The sequence below is a fragment of the Manis javanica genome, chromosome 7 (genome assembly GCF_040802235.1).
Source record: "Manis javanica isolate MJ-LG chromosome 7, MJ_LKY, whole genome shotgun sequence".
Classification (NCBI taxonomy): Eukaryota; Metazoa; Chordata; class Mammalia; order Pholidota; family Manidae; genus Manis; species Manis javanica.
Window position 1 is genome coordinate 127,606,050 of NC_133162.1, and position 14,610 is coordinate 127,620,659.

General features: G+C 41.1%; 1 long non-coding RNA gene across 2 annotated transcripts in view; it reads right to left on the reverse strand.

Moving 5' to 3' along the window:
- LOC140850499 (uncharacterized) overlaps positions 1-14,610 on the reverse strand; it is a 291,177-nt gene that overhangs the window by 186,487 nt on the left and 90,080 nt on the right. The gene's annotated exons all lie outside the window — the stretch shown is intronic.

Here is a 14,610-nt window from a genome sequence, read left to right on the forward strand (position 1 = left end):
CATTCTTACAGTTTTGGAGCCCAGAAATCCAGCTCAGGGCAGCGGCCCCCACCCCCACCAGGGGCTCTGGAGCGGAATTCTTTCCCTGCCTCTCCCCTGGCTGCTGGCAACCCCTTGTGCTCCTTCACTTGGAGCCGTACCACTCCAGCCTCTGCCTGCATCTTCACACTGACTTCTCTGAATACGTCTTCTTCTCGGTTTGTCTGTCTTATAAGGATATATGTGGTTGTATTTAGTACCCACCAGAATAATCCAGTATAGGCTCCCCTCTCAAAATCCTTAACTTAATCACAACATTTGCCATATAAGGTAATATTCAGTCTTTTATCATCTAGTATGATATTCACAGGTTTCAGGGTATAGGACGTGAACATATGTTTTCAGAGCCACCATTCCATTACAACAGGTCTGAGTGAGTGGCGTATCCAAGAGGAGTCATGGGAGTTCGGAGGAAAGAGAGTAGAGTGAGTTGGAGCGATAGCCACGGAGAGTGAATGCTTGAAGGGGTCACAGTAATTTGCTGCGATCGCCACGGCTCCTTTGAGGTAGTACATCCCACTGTGCTGACGCTGAGCCCACTGGAGAGAAAACTAAGGGACAGACAGGATACGTGCAGACTGCAGAAAGGCTAGGGATGAGGGCAAGACTGAAATTTAACTCGCCTCTCCTAAAGTCTTCATTTATTACCTGTACCCTATTACCATGCAAAATGAATTTAAGAGAGATTGAATGACAGACAGACCACAGAGCTTCTTACCATTATTTGAATGACGGTTTTTCATTTCTTCTTTTATTCCTCCTGATGGTCTCATAGTGCCAATGCTAATGCTTTACACTGGACAAGAGGAGCCTAGCAAGAAAAGTCGGGACTTCCCATCATCAACAAATACTGACCCAGCACTTGCCCTTATCAAAAAAAGATGAATTAGACATGCACTCATGCTCAGGGAGCTACCATCTCATAGAAGACATGTGATCAGGTGACAAGCACAAGGCGGTGTGCCTCATAGTGGCCCAGAGAGAAGCTGGGGGAGGTTTAGTGCAAAAGAGATCATTCTTGGCTGCAGCCATCAGGAAAAGCTTCATAGAGCCAATGACATTTGAACAGGGCATTGAAAAGAAAGTACTTTAGTAGGTATAACTAGGGGTAGAGAAGAGGGGGAAATTGGGTGAGGGCACTTAAGGGAAGGGAGAATGTACACACAAGCGAGGAGCTAAAAACTGTGAAGTGTAGTGGGGAACAACAAGAGGAAAATGGGGGATAAAAATGAAAAGAAAAATTGTTGGAGGTGGTCCTTGACTGTCAAGCAAGTGATACAGACTTTATTAAACAGGAATAGAGTTGTTGTTAAAGATATTTTGAATAAGGAAAAGATGTAATCAGAGTTGTTTGGGAAGATTACTCTGCCAGTGGTGTGAAAGATGTATTAGAAGGGACTGGAGGCTAGATGCTCAAAGGTCATTGCAATAGTACCGCCAAGAGCTAAATAAGGGTCTTGATTAGGAAGCGCAGCCGTGGGAAAGGAATAGAAGTGAGAGCAATCACAAAGGAAAAGTAACTAGGATATAACGATTTATTGGGTATATGGAATTGGAGCTGTAGGAGGCATCAGAGATGACTTTGACATTGAAATATGGTAATTCAAAATAGCAATGCCATTGGAAGAATTTGGAAAGTCAGAGGAAGAACAAGTTAAACAGCAAAAATGATTAAATTAGTTCGCAAGTGTTAAGTTCCAAGAACCAGCAGAACATGAAGCAAAGGTGCCAAGAAAGGACATGATTGGGATATATATACGAGAATCATTCCATGGAGAAAATAACAGAAGTTAGAGAAATGTATAACATTACAAAGGGGAAAAGAAAATATCCTAGAGTTTAAGGAATGTCCAGATTAATGAATAGCAGAAGGGTAGGAGATAGCGAAGAAAACCAAGAAGAAATTATTTCATCAAAGAAATAATCCAAATACTGAAAGAAAGAAAAAACAATTCAAGGGAGAAGAGAATTTCATGGAAAGGTCATTAATATCAAACATTGCAAATTTCAGAAACGTATTATCAAGGCACAGACGCTGCATTTGTATTTAAGAGGTCGTTTTTTTTCAAAGGGCACAGAGGCCAAATTGCAAAGGGATAAAGACAAATCGTTAGGGAATAAGGACTGTAGATACACTTTTCAGGATGTTTAAGGATATAATGCCAGAGGCCATTATCAGAGGAGGAATAAGGTCAAAAGAAAGTTGACATGTTTAGGTGTTTGTTTTCTTTTTTCTTTTTAGAATAAATGACTGTGTTCCAGTCACTATTTATCTAGTGCCTACACTGTGCCATTATACTAGTTGGTGACCCAGAGATGATTAGATGACTGATTCTTACTTTTGAATAGTAAACAGTTTAGTGGATAAAATAGAAATTGAAATGCATTGCTCAACAGGGTGATAAGCCCTGCCCTCAAGGTAGGCAGAGGCTATGGGAGCACAGGAAAGGGGCCTGGGCCTGGTCTGGGTCAAGGAGAGGTGATGGTGCCAGGGCTCTGTGGCCAAGTGCTGCCTCGGGTGTCTTAAAGGACTAGGAGTTGGATCAGTGGATGCCAATAAAAGGGTCAAGGAGAGAAGAGTGTGTATGTTCTCTGCAATGACAAGGACTCTCACAGGAGGGAAACAGCAGTTGATGAGAAAGAGAGGAGGTGAACAAGGATGGCTTAGTTCTGCACAAGGCAGGAAAGGATGAGACCTAGCGTTTTGCCCTTCCCAGGAGGAGACAAAGGGAAGGGGACAGAAACTATGGAGAAGCAGGGCAAAGTTCAGGGAATAAGGACGAGGCTGAGGAAGCTAGGTGGTGGCCTTGCTCCTTCTTGTTCAACAGAAGGCCGACTGTCATCCAAGGGGAGGGCAGGGCTGATTGCAGAGTAATAGCCTTTCACTCTTTTTAAATAAAAACATTTATTTAAATCAAAGATGGTTTGGGGCCCAGTCTCTTCCTAATCCATCTAGTGTGAGAAGCATGGTGCGCAGCTGGGGTTCTGGAGCCAGGCTGGCCTGTGCCACGTTTTAGCAGAATGGTGCAAGTGGCTTTAAGATTTTAATAGTCTCTCTGTGCCTGTGTTGGCTCATTTATAAATGGGAAGACTGATGATACCTAATTCATAGGTTTATGGTGATGAGCGAAAGAATTAATACCTGTAAAGTGCTGAGAACAGTGCCTGGCACATAAAACATACTCAGAAACGTTAGCTCTTATTATTACTAGACAGGTGCTACCTACTAGAACTTCCTCAGGTGATGGAAATGTCCACTGTGCTATCCAACACAGTAGCCACTAGCCGCACATGACCTCTGAGCACTGAAACTGTAGCTAGTGTGACTGTGATTTTAACTTCTACTCATGTAAATTTAAAAAGCCACACATGGCTCTGCACTTTAAACAGGGTTTTAGTGGTACAAAAAGATGCTAAGTTCCACTCCCCCAAGGACCTTCATCCTGAGAGATATAGTTGTAGTTCTTAGGATTCAGCTTTACTTTGTTGGTGACAGTGATCAAAGATGTGTCCACAACCCCTGTAATTCCAGAAGAGTTTTTAGTATCTGGGAGGATATTTGTTAGACAAACAAGAGGCAAGCCGCTTATCTCCAAGTGAACAGAACAGAGGTTCGGCCAGCTTTCTGCTTCAGTGGGTCAGTTAAGAGCTGTTAAAGAGAGCTGGGGTTCCAAGAGACACTGAGAACTGCTACCCAAGTATAGTTTCAAGCCCTGTTAATATCTGATGACAAAGAAGTAATTTCACATAACAGCCACCAAAAGAGCGAATATCATAGTCAAAATGAACTCAGTGTAGAGTAGTGATAAAAAACAAACAAGAGAGAGAAGAAAGGTTATCAATGGATAATGCATTCCCTTTGGAGGGAGCAGGAGGAAAAGAAACACATGATCATTAATGGGCTTAATGGGATTAGGGTCCATGGTAGAAGGGGGGCCGCCCGCCAGCAGGGCCATCAGCAAAGGAGGCTGCTGGGAAGTGGTGTGTGTGATGTTGGAGTGGCTGTTTTTACTTTCTGGTATTTCAAAGCCTCTCCTTGAATTCAAGAGTGGTTGTGTTTTCTCTCTGTTTCTAAAACAAAATAGCACAGTGGTGAAAACTGTTTGTTCCCATGAATTTGTGAAAACATATTAACACATTTGAAAAGTTCACTTAAGATGGTCGTATGGGGAAACGAAGGATAAAGCCAATCAAATAAAAGGACAGGAAGCAATCAAGGGAAGGCAAAACATTCTTGGGCATTGCCCAGGAAACAGACACATAAAAGCTGCAAGTTGTAGCTTGCTTTATAAGGCACTTCCCTGAAGCGTGGCATACCTTGATCTTCTCAAAATGGAATGTTTGAAATTCAGAGAGATTTCACTAGTTAGGGGAATTCTGTGTGTTTAATGTTTGTGTTGGGGGGGGCGGTGAAAAAACCCTTTCAGGTGTGAATACTCCTACCTAATCATGACCCCATCACAGGAATTTCTCTTCCTGTTCTACAGTGTAGTTAGAGGCTTTGGAGGCCAGCGGACCTGGGTTCCAAGCAAGTTCCACTTACTGGCTGTGTGATCTTGGGTTTTACCTCATTGAGCTTCAATTTCCCCAGCAGTAAAATGGTGACAATAATACATACTCATGGAATGTTGCAGAATTGAATTTAATGAGGTAGCCTATACAAAATGAGAATGTCTGGATCATTAGTAAGGGCTTAATAAATGCTAGTTGCTCCTTCAGGAAGGGGTCAGGGTGTGCATTCTGAGGGGAATCGGACTCCACAGGTCATCACAGTCAAGGACTAATTTGACCCCCATTTAGACACAGAAACCACGAACTCGTAGCTCTAGGGTTCCTTCTCCCAGGGAACCACACTGTTCTTTTGGGCCTTCAGAATAAATCAGAGAAGAGCTGGGTGACCAGAAATAAAGAGCAGCTGCTTCCTTAGGTGCCAGATAAAGCCCTAACTTCTAGGAGTTCCCCCCAGTCTGGTAGGGCCCCTGCTAGCTGGCCGACGTCGGCATTGAACTGCTACCCACACTGACCGCATCTGCCACCCTGTGTCATCAGGCTGCCACTGGTCTCCTTGAATTCTCAGCTGGTCATCTCAGTCCACCAATCCCATTAGAACAAGGAACACTGCCTAGTCCATCAGATTTGAGGTTTGGGTTTTCAAGTATCCTCTTTGCTAACGTTGAACATTGTGCTATAGCAAAAAAAATAGAAGCACGTTTTAAGGAAGCAACCTGCTAGCCTCGTCTGAAATGGGCAATGGGGTTTCAGTCCCGCTGTGGGTGGCACAGGTGTTTGGCATAGGTCAAAAAGAAGGTTACACACAACACAGTCGGGGACAAGTAGCTGGCCTGGAGTTAGTCAAGCCAAGAAGGACATGGGCTAGAGTGTCCTGACATCACAGCAGAGGCCAGAGCTCAGGACACTGGCCACCAAGCAGGAAGAGCTCCACACATGAACAGTCCTCTTCTTGTCCTAAGCTTTTTTTAGAGAAGGTGACCTGTAAACTTTATTAGCTCAGATTCCTCCTCACACTCGCTAGATCCTAAAGGAAGCAGTCTTTGGATTCCAGGTCTAGCCCCTGTGGCCTTGGAAAGCACCGTCCGGCCTCCACCAGTCTGGTTCCTCTTGGTAATCTTTCAGCTTGACTAGAGCCTCCAAAGAAGAATTACATCTTCATGGACATACATTCTCATCATTCTTAGAAATTTTATAAGAACTCAACTTTTCCACAATCTCTTCTCCTACTGGGGTGGGAACTTTGCATCAGGCTAGAATCCCAAAATTTAGAAATTAGATGGTGGAAGGATGCTAACAACTGGCTTATCAATGCAAAGCAACTGCCAGGACAAATCTGGGGAATATTTGGAAAAGATACAGAAAGTAGAGCCCACATGAATATACAAGAGGCAGCCATCAACACACAAGTGTGCCTGTGATGCAAGAACACAAACGCATGTCCTTATTTTAGGACCTGACCCTTAAAGACAAGCAGAGTCTCAGGTATGGGTCCATGGGGAGAAATCCACTGGCCTGCTCTTAAGGATGAAACCTGGTATTCTCATAAGAGTTCCATCAAGATTAGCTCTATTGTAGAACACAAATTCTCCTTTAAGGCCTTGGAATCCACCTCTAGACAAAAAGATACATTGACAATCATCCAGGGCAGGGCCTGTGCTGCATTTCAGCCAGTGCCTCAGTGTCCTTCAGGGGCATCCAAGAGCATCACCTCCCCACAAAGTGAATGGACAGGATGCTGAACAGACTAAGCCGCCTCCCACTCCCACCTCCTGTCTGGCAAACTAATAAGAATTGGAGTCTTACGGTGATGCAACAATGAGTCACATGAGGGGGAAGCGCACATGCATCTCTTCTATTCTCCCAGTCTTCTTGGAAAATGCATATAATGTCACATAGATGAGTCTTATCCTCATCAAGAAGACTTGAGATTTCTAAAATTCTTGAGTTCCCTGTAAGACAGCCTACATTCCTGTGAAATACAAATACTACACAGAGAAATGCCCTGAACTAAAACTTGTTTCCATTTCAAGGGAACTGGAACAAAAGGTCACTTTGAAAATGGAAGAGCAAGATAAGAAAAACAAATAGCAGCCCAGATGTTCCATTTCCCTCTCAATTGTGAGTGTTTACAGCGGTCTTGCTAGTCCTGATGCAGGTGAGGGCTGAATTATAACATGGGAAAGCACCTGTTCACTCAAACCACCTGTGCTCTAATTCGCCAGCGCTCCGGCCCCAGGTGGGCCTTTATTCCAGAAGCACTGGCTCTTCCCGTTCGCAAATAGAGCAGCATCCTGAACAGAGGTGGTCGGAGTAATCTCCAAAAAAGGATTAAAATGAAAACCCCTGAACTATTCTAAGGATGTCTTTCTGTCACCCCACCATCTCTGTACCCTAACAAATCCCCTTTCCACTTCTTTAAACCCTTTTCTCTTCTCCCTTGCTTTGCTCTAGAAATGAACACGGGGCTTAGGGGGAGAGGGAAGCCACAGGTCATATTTCAAGGCTCCGAGCTGAACACCAGCTTCTTCCTACCCGCGTTTCCCTAACAGAGACTCTTTCCATCTACATCCAATCCCTATTTATTGCATTTATTATTTGTGATGCACTTCACAAGCTACATATAATAGAGTTCCCTAAGAAATACCACCTTTAACCCCTGTTTTAAAAGCACATACACAGAGCTTTTATTATGCCAATGTAAATAGAGTAAAATGTTCACCCCTGCATGTGGTTTTGTAGAACATGCACATGAAATGTGCAAGACCTATCTGAATATTGCTCATCTCTGGGCTATAAGAACTCAAAACAGCCCCAAGGGCAATTGCCAATTCCTTGTGCACAGCTCACCTGCAAAAACTTTTTATTTTACAAGTGAAATAGGGCAGTCTAGCCGGCCACTATCTCTGAAATGAATTACGTGCCTTTTACCAAAGCTTGGCCCAATAGTCCCCTTCTTACATTTGGCTTTGTTTTGCTGCTGTTTTCTTTTCTTCTTGAAAATTATAGACATGGTAATTCACTTGTGATGCACTGAGAATCTTAATCTGGCACCAGCATTACTGGCAAATTGCTTCCTTTTAGCATGAGATAGGGCAGCTTGTGCTCACTGCCATGGATCAAACAGCCATTTTCATGCCTATCCACAGTAACAAGGGGAAGCTCACATCTTTTAACATTAACCTAACAGCCATGTTTCTTTCTTGTAATAGCAAATGAAAACCACAGCAGCTCTTTTGGAGCTGGAGGAGAGAGAATCCCGGCAAACCACAAAAGAAAAGCAGCTCAGTTAGCTTGGATATTTGTGAGAGTTTAGTGGGAGGGAAGTACAGAAAAGAACCATCACCTGTTTATCTCTCCATCAGATTACACCAGTTCACTAGCTGAATGCGAGTCCCCTGAATTCTAATTGACCTCAGATGCTGGGCAGTGAATGCTGGCCAGGACTGCCATCAGTCAGAATGTCAGAAAAATATGCCATATTTTATTGTATAAGTTCTCTTTTTCCTGTTTCTTAGGTTTCTAATAAGAATGCCTCTAGTTAATCAACTTCTTTAGGGTCATTTAATATTCTCACTGAAGGGGGCTTAGCTGTTGCAGTGTTTCTTCATCAGTAGGAGATTTGATAACAAATGCCAACCCTGGAAGATGGGACTCCCCCTGTTCTGCACCCATTTGCCATGTGGCATTGCACGAGGAAATGAGATGCCCAGTGTCTCATTCTGAGCAAACTCCCTGAGCCGAATGAAGGACAAGTTCCCTGTTAATCAAGGGCTCCACAGCCTTTGAGTTAAAGATACCAACAGCTGTGCTGATATAAAAGAAAGTATTTTTTTTTTGCATAACATGCCTAATGTAAGGGCCTATGCAACATCTGTGCAAAAGGGCCTGTTGCCAGTGTGTATTGCATTTTTAGCAAGGCACTGGAAAGTTCAGACAGGAACGTGCCATGCAACTGGCAACTGCAACGTGTCTCGTGTCATCCTGAGCTTTTTCCAAGCAGCTGATGTTTTCTAAGGTGTGAGAGATACACCTTCAACCCTTTCTGCTTGTCATTCTTGATGTTTTGATTCTGGGTACAAATCAGTAATTAGACCACCAGAGAAGAACCGGCTATTGCTGTGGTCTCCCGTCATTTTGGCTTTCCAGTTCTCAGCATTCCTAACTCTAGGTTGCCAGACGGAAAACTGCTGGGCTAGACAATGACCTAACGCGCAATCACTGCTCGTCTTCTCACAGACAAGGTTTCTTGCTGCCCTGAGGACACACCCCACAGCCGATCCCCGCCGTTACTTATTCTGAAAACCATTCAGAATTTTCACATTTCCAAGAGAAATGCCCCCTCTTGTGGTGGCTGCTGAATACTGCAGTCTTAGCTTCCAGCTGGAGCGCTGTAAAATACCTGACAATCTCCTGCGTGTAGACCTGCGGGGATACTAGGAATTCTAGTCTGCCCAGAGGGCTGAGAGCGTTGAGCTCCTTGCTGTGAGAGCTAAATCCTCTCTTAACTACATCATCCTTTCAGATACATTGAACATATGAAATTGCCAATAGTCAACCAATTTTGACCTACAAAAAGGCAATTTCATACAGTTCAAAGTACTGTATACAAAGATAAGCCAGGCAGGGAAACTTCTGCCAACCCCTATGGTTTTATCTGAGCCTTATAAATATCAGCCAAGAATGGAAATCCCTTCTCCTCTAACAACTACAGTGAGGAATTTTAAACACAATAAATAAATATTTTTCAAGCCTTAAATGCTAGGTACTCTGCCAAGCTCTGAAAATAACCTCAGATTTTTTGGTCAATTGGCAGTTGATTATAAAGAGAAGGCTTAGAAAGCTGGACTTCCCTATATCTGTCATACATTTGTTAATGAATATTTGCCAAGGAAATGACAAAACTACTTCCACTCCAGTGTAAGTTGCTGGTTCTCTATACAGGCTTCTTACCCAAGGCAAAGCGAATAGAGTAATGCTAAATGGGGTGCTGCGATTCTCTGATAGATGTGATTATTTTTGTGTGGACCCTATTTATTTGTTTTTTAATATGAGAAATTATATTTATATATATATATATGATGAAATATTATTCATCCATAGAAAGGAATGAAATCTTGCCATTTGCAACAGCATGACTGGACCTCAAGGGCATATGCTAAGCAAAATAAGTCAGCCAGAAAAAGACAAATACTGTATGATCTCACTTGCATATGGAATCTAAAATAAAAAAAAAAAGCAAGCTCATAGATACAGAGAACAGATTGGTGGTTACCAGAGGTGGAGGTGTTCGGGGGTGAAATGGGTGAAGGTGGTCCAAAGGTACAAACTTCCAGTTGTAAAATATGAAGACTATACTTAATAATAGTCTAGTTTGCGTATTTGAAAGTTCTTAAGAGAGTACATCTTAAAAGTTCTCATCACAAGAAAATAAAATTCTGTAACTACAGGGTGACAAATGTTAACTACTTATTATGTAATCATTTCACAATATACACAAATATTATTGTGTTGAATGTGAACACCCAAAACTAATATAATGTATGTCAACTATACATGAATTTCAAAAACCCTCAATGAAAATGCAGTTAAATAATAAATAAAAGTACCTTTATATAATGGAATATTATGCAGTTGTTAAAAGGAAAAAGTAGGCAGTTCTCCAAGTACAAATATAGACCAATCTCCAAGATAAATTAATTTAAAGTAAAAAGGTACAGAAATGTGCATAATATGCCACTTTTTCTGAACTACAGAAAAATATTTTTTCATTTTTGCTTTATAAACTTAAAGAAACTCTAGAAGGATACTCCAAAAAAAGTAGTAACATTGGTTAATGGGAAAGGCAGACTGAGGCAAGAAAACATTTCACTGTATTCTCATGGGGAGGGATATATGAAAGTATCACACAGACAAAAATTAAATGTAACAGAATCATTTAAGTCAGTAGGTTAAAAAAAATCCCCTTTTATCATCAACAAATTTAATGAACTATGTGTTGATGTGTAGGAAGAGTATAAGTAAAACTATTTAAGGGCCGCATAATACTTATTCTTTGACAAACCCCTTGTCTGACCCCATGCAAGCTAAGGGTGCCACTTCTCTGCACACTAACAGTGACAGAATTTGAGACCCAGTAGAGCCCCTGACCCCAATATAAGTGCTTGACTTTTCTTCAAGGCCTCGGGCCACTTTAAGCATGAGCAGATGTCCAACAGACAGCAAATGAGTCAGTGTTGCTTGTTTCCATGTAAAAAGAGTTCAACTAGTACTTAAATAATTTAAAAGACAAAGAGTTCTCAGTCTTTCTGAGCCCTTGTCTTCCTGCTACTACCAATATTCATGCAATTAATTCATAGTTATGAGCACCTACAACATGCTAGGTGCTGTCCTAGGAGCCCCCCAGGCACAGAGCTCGAGTCCCCAAAGAACACAGCACTTGAACTGTGTACATTCCAGGGTCAAGACCTCACCCCAGGCCGGCTCTCTCCCTGGGAGGCTGAGTTAGAGCAGTGTCAATCAACCTTTATGCCCTCCAAGAAGCTGGAACTTAGTTACTTAGAGTTTAATGTGAGAAAGCATAAGTGAGCCCAACAACAAACCCAGAAAGAAATCAGGTTAAAGAAGAGACTATCAGAAGGAGATAGTTGAGCTTGTCAGCATGATAAAGGATTCTTGTGCCTTTTTGTCCCTAAAAACAGGGGATTTTTTTTTTAAGTAAACACATGCATATACACCCCTAACATGCTGTGTGACTAGGCAGCCATTTTTGCTCTGACTTTCTTCATCCCTGAAAAATGAGGGAGCTTGAGTTAGAGCACTATTTCTCAATCTTTTTGCATTATAACTCCCTTGAAGAGCCTTTTTAGACCTTTTCTCCCCAATTACCCTCCACCATAAAAATGCTAATACATGTTAATGTTTATCTTCCATTTATACATAAAAAGTACTGTTTTGCTCCCTGTGATGGTTAATTGTATGTGTCAACTTGACTAGGCTAGAGAATGCCCAGATAGCTGGTCAGACATTATTTGGGGGTGTGTCTGTGACAGTGTTTCCAGAGGAGGTTAGCATGTGAATCTGTAGACTGAGTAAAGATCGCCCTCACCAACATGGATGGTCACCATCCCACTCAGTGAGGTCCTGAATAGAACAAAAAAGCAGAGGAAGGATGAATTTGTTCTTTAACGGAGCTGGGACATCCATCTTTTCCTGTGTCATATACTGGCATTCCTGTTTCTGACCTTCAGAATCGGACTGAACTATCCTAGGCACTTCTGTTTCTCCAGACAGTAGATCATGGACTTCTTGTCTTCGATAATCATATGAGCCAATTCTTGTAAGTCTCCTTTTACAGTATCTATCTATCTATCTATCTATCGATCTATCTATGGATCAATCGATCTACCTACCATCTCTCCTATTGGTTCTATTTCTCTGGAGAATCATGACTAATAAAATCCCCAAGAACTACTTTTTCCCCACTGAAAATGTATCAATTATACTCACAAGAGGATCCTCAACATCCCTTCTAAATTTTAAAACTGAGGGAGTGATGCAGTGCTGTGGAGAAATGCATGAAAGTAGGTGCTGTATGGGTTTGAGTCAAATCCTGACTCTACCACTTACTTATCACATGACCTTGAATAAGTTATTTAACTTATCCTTATGTGTAAAACAGGAGTAAAGGTTCCTCTCACGGGGTTGGCATAAATATCAACTAAGACAAAGTGGGGAGGGCCCCAGGCACACTGTAAGCAACCAATAACTGGCACCTTCGCATTTGCTTAATTTAAAACAAATCTAAGCCTTACATCTGTATATCTACAAACTATAGACTGATCATAGTAACACTGTAAAGTACCACTAATTATAGTAACATTTGCAATAATTATAATCAGTGATTCGGTGACCCATTACATGTTTTCATTTGTGCTTAGAATGTAGTCTTACCCAAAATGACTTCTTACTCCTATAATGACTTCAAAATTCTAACTTTCAAGACCAAGATCAAATGTCACCTGCGTCAGTGAAACTCTCCCCAGTTTCACCAAAGGTAAATCTCCCCACCTTTTCAACTCTCATTTTCTACTTTGTTTGCAATACCATTAGAGTGTCAAACATAATCATATTTTATAATTAATAGAGTTTTAGTACCTCAGAAATAGGAACTCTGTTTTATTTCTCTATGCTATACACACACACACACACACACACACACACACACACTCAACATGATACAATTTCAGTAAATGTTTGTTCAATAAATGAACTAATGTTGCAAAGTGAGCTTCCCAAAGATCAAGTGCAACCTTAACATATGAAAACAAAGGTAAATAGGTAGTCTTAAATTAATATCAGAGTTAACATAATGACGTAGCAAAGTAACTAAAATATAGATGGAGATGAGTTTGTTTTGTCATTATTTACCCCGAAAAATCTTAAACATGAATCCCAGCTAAGAGGTCATCTTCTCATATTGTAGAGATTGGTGGAAAGTCCTTCTGGTAATAGTCAATTTATGAGGCATAGGAATGTTTTAAAAGAGGCTATTCCAGGGAGGGAGAGGCTCTTCCTAATAGGTGTCAGCTTGAGTTCTGTGAAAAGTGTACAGAGTATCTGTGTAGAAGGCAGAGCTGTTTCTGGATCTCCTATTCTATTACTACTGTACATGGTCATTGTTTGTCATGCTCCTGCCTTAGCTGAGGGAAATTCTGTGATGAAAGGAACACATATGTCAAATGTAATAGCAGAAAGCAAAGAGAAGCCAGAAAGAGGGAGTGACCATAGGAAGCATTTGTGTTTTAGACCCTATGATGTTTTAAGCATATACCTAGTGCTTTTTACACATGCTGAATAACCAGGCTAATTAAAAAGCCCATACAGCTCTTGTTAAAATCTGTTCAAATTTTTTGGAGCACCTGTTATAACAGAATGCCCACAGACTTGATAGTTTAGAGCCAAGACACCTGCTACCTTATGTCTCACAGTATGTTCGGTTTTATACTGTTAGCAAAAAAAATAAACACTTTTTGACATTTAGCAATCTTATACAAGTGATATGAAATAATCAGGAAAGAGTGATAGTTTAACCCTTCCCATGCTGCTCTGGGAAACCACCCCCTTTCTTCTCTAGGAAATGGATTGCAGCGATTTCCCACGAAGTTACTCATGGCATCTTTAATCGTTCCTCATCAAGACAGGTTTTCTAGACTCCAGGTACCTTTGGAAGTGTGGTGCAGGGAATTTTCAAGTTAAGAGAAGCTCTCGGTGAAACCCTAAGACCCTGAGAGAAGGACATCACTGTTCTGACTTTATCAACTGTTTATGAAATTTTGAGACAGGTTGGATATTGTTATTCCTGGTGAGATTTTTAGTAGAACAGTACTTGAAGATGAATTTACTTTTGAAGTAGAAATATTATAATAATTTTCCACAGTGAAGGAACTTTCATAGTCCAGACATGTATATAGGAACATTTAAATATCTCTTTTAAGTTCGATTTTATGGTTGATAAACAAATTTTATGAGAATAATGTGAGAATGGTTTTCAAGATATGTAATTTCTAAATAGCTGCCATTTAATCTGTAGTGTTTAAGTCCTGTGAGATCTGGAACCATGTCTTACTTGACTGTTAGCCAAGAGATGGACAATAGAGTGAACAAATATTTCACCTTTGTGAAAAACATTTTCAATTTCCATCAGCCAAGGCAGGAGCATGACAAACAATGACCATGCACAACAGTAATAGAATAAAAGATCCAGAAAACAGTTCTGCCTTCTACACAGATACTCTGTACACTTTTCATAGAACTCAAGCTGACACCTATTAGGAAGAGCCTCACCCTCCCTGGAATAGCCTCTTTTAAAAAATTCCTATTTCTCATAAATTGACTATTACCAGAAGGACTTTCCACCAATCCTACAGGTATATAGAAAGACTTAAAAATGTAAGAATGTCATTTTCACTGTCCATTCAACAAAATACCTGAAACAACATAGATGTCTGCTCATAGAGAACTAGGTAAATTACAATAGATCAATACAATAGAATAGTATGT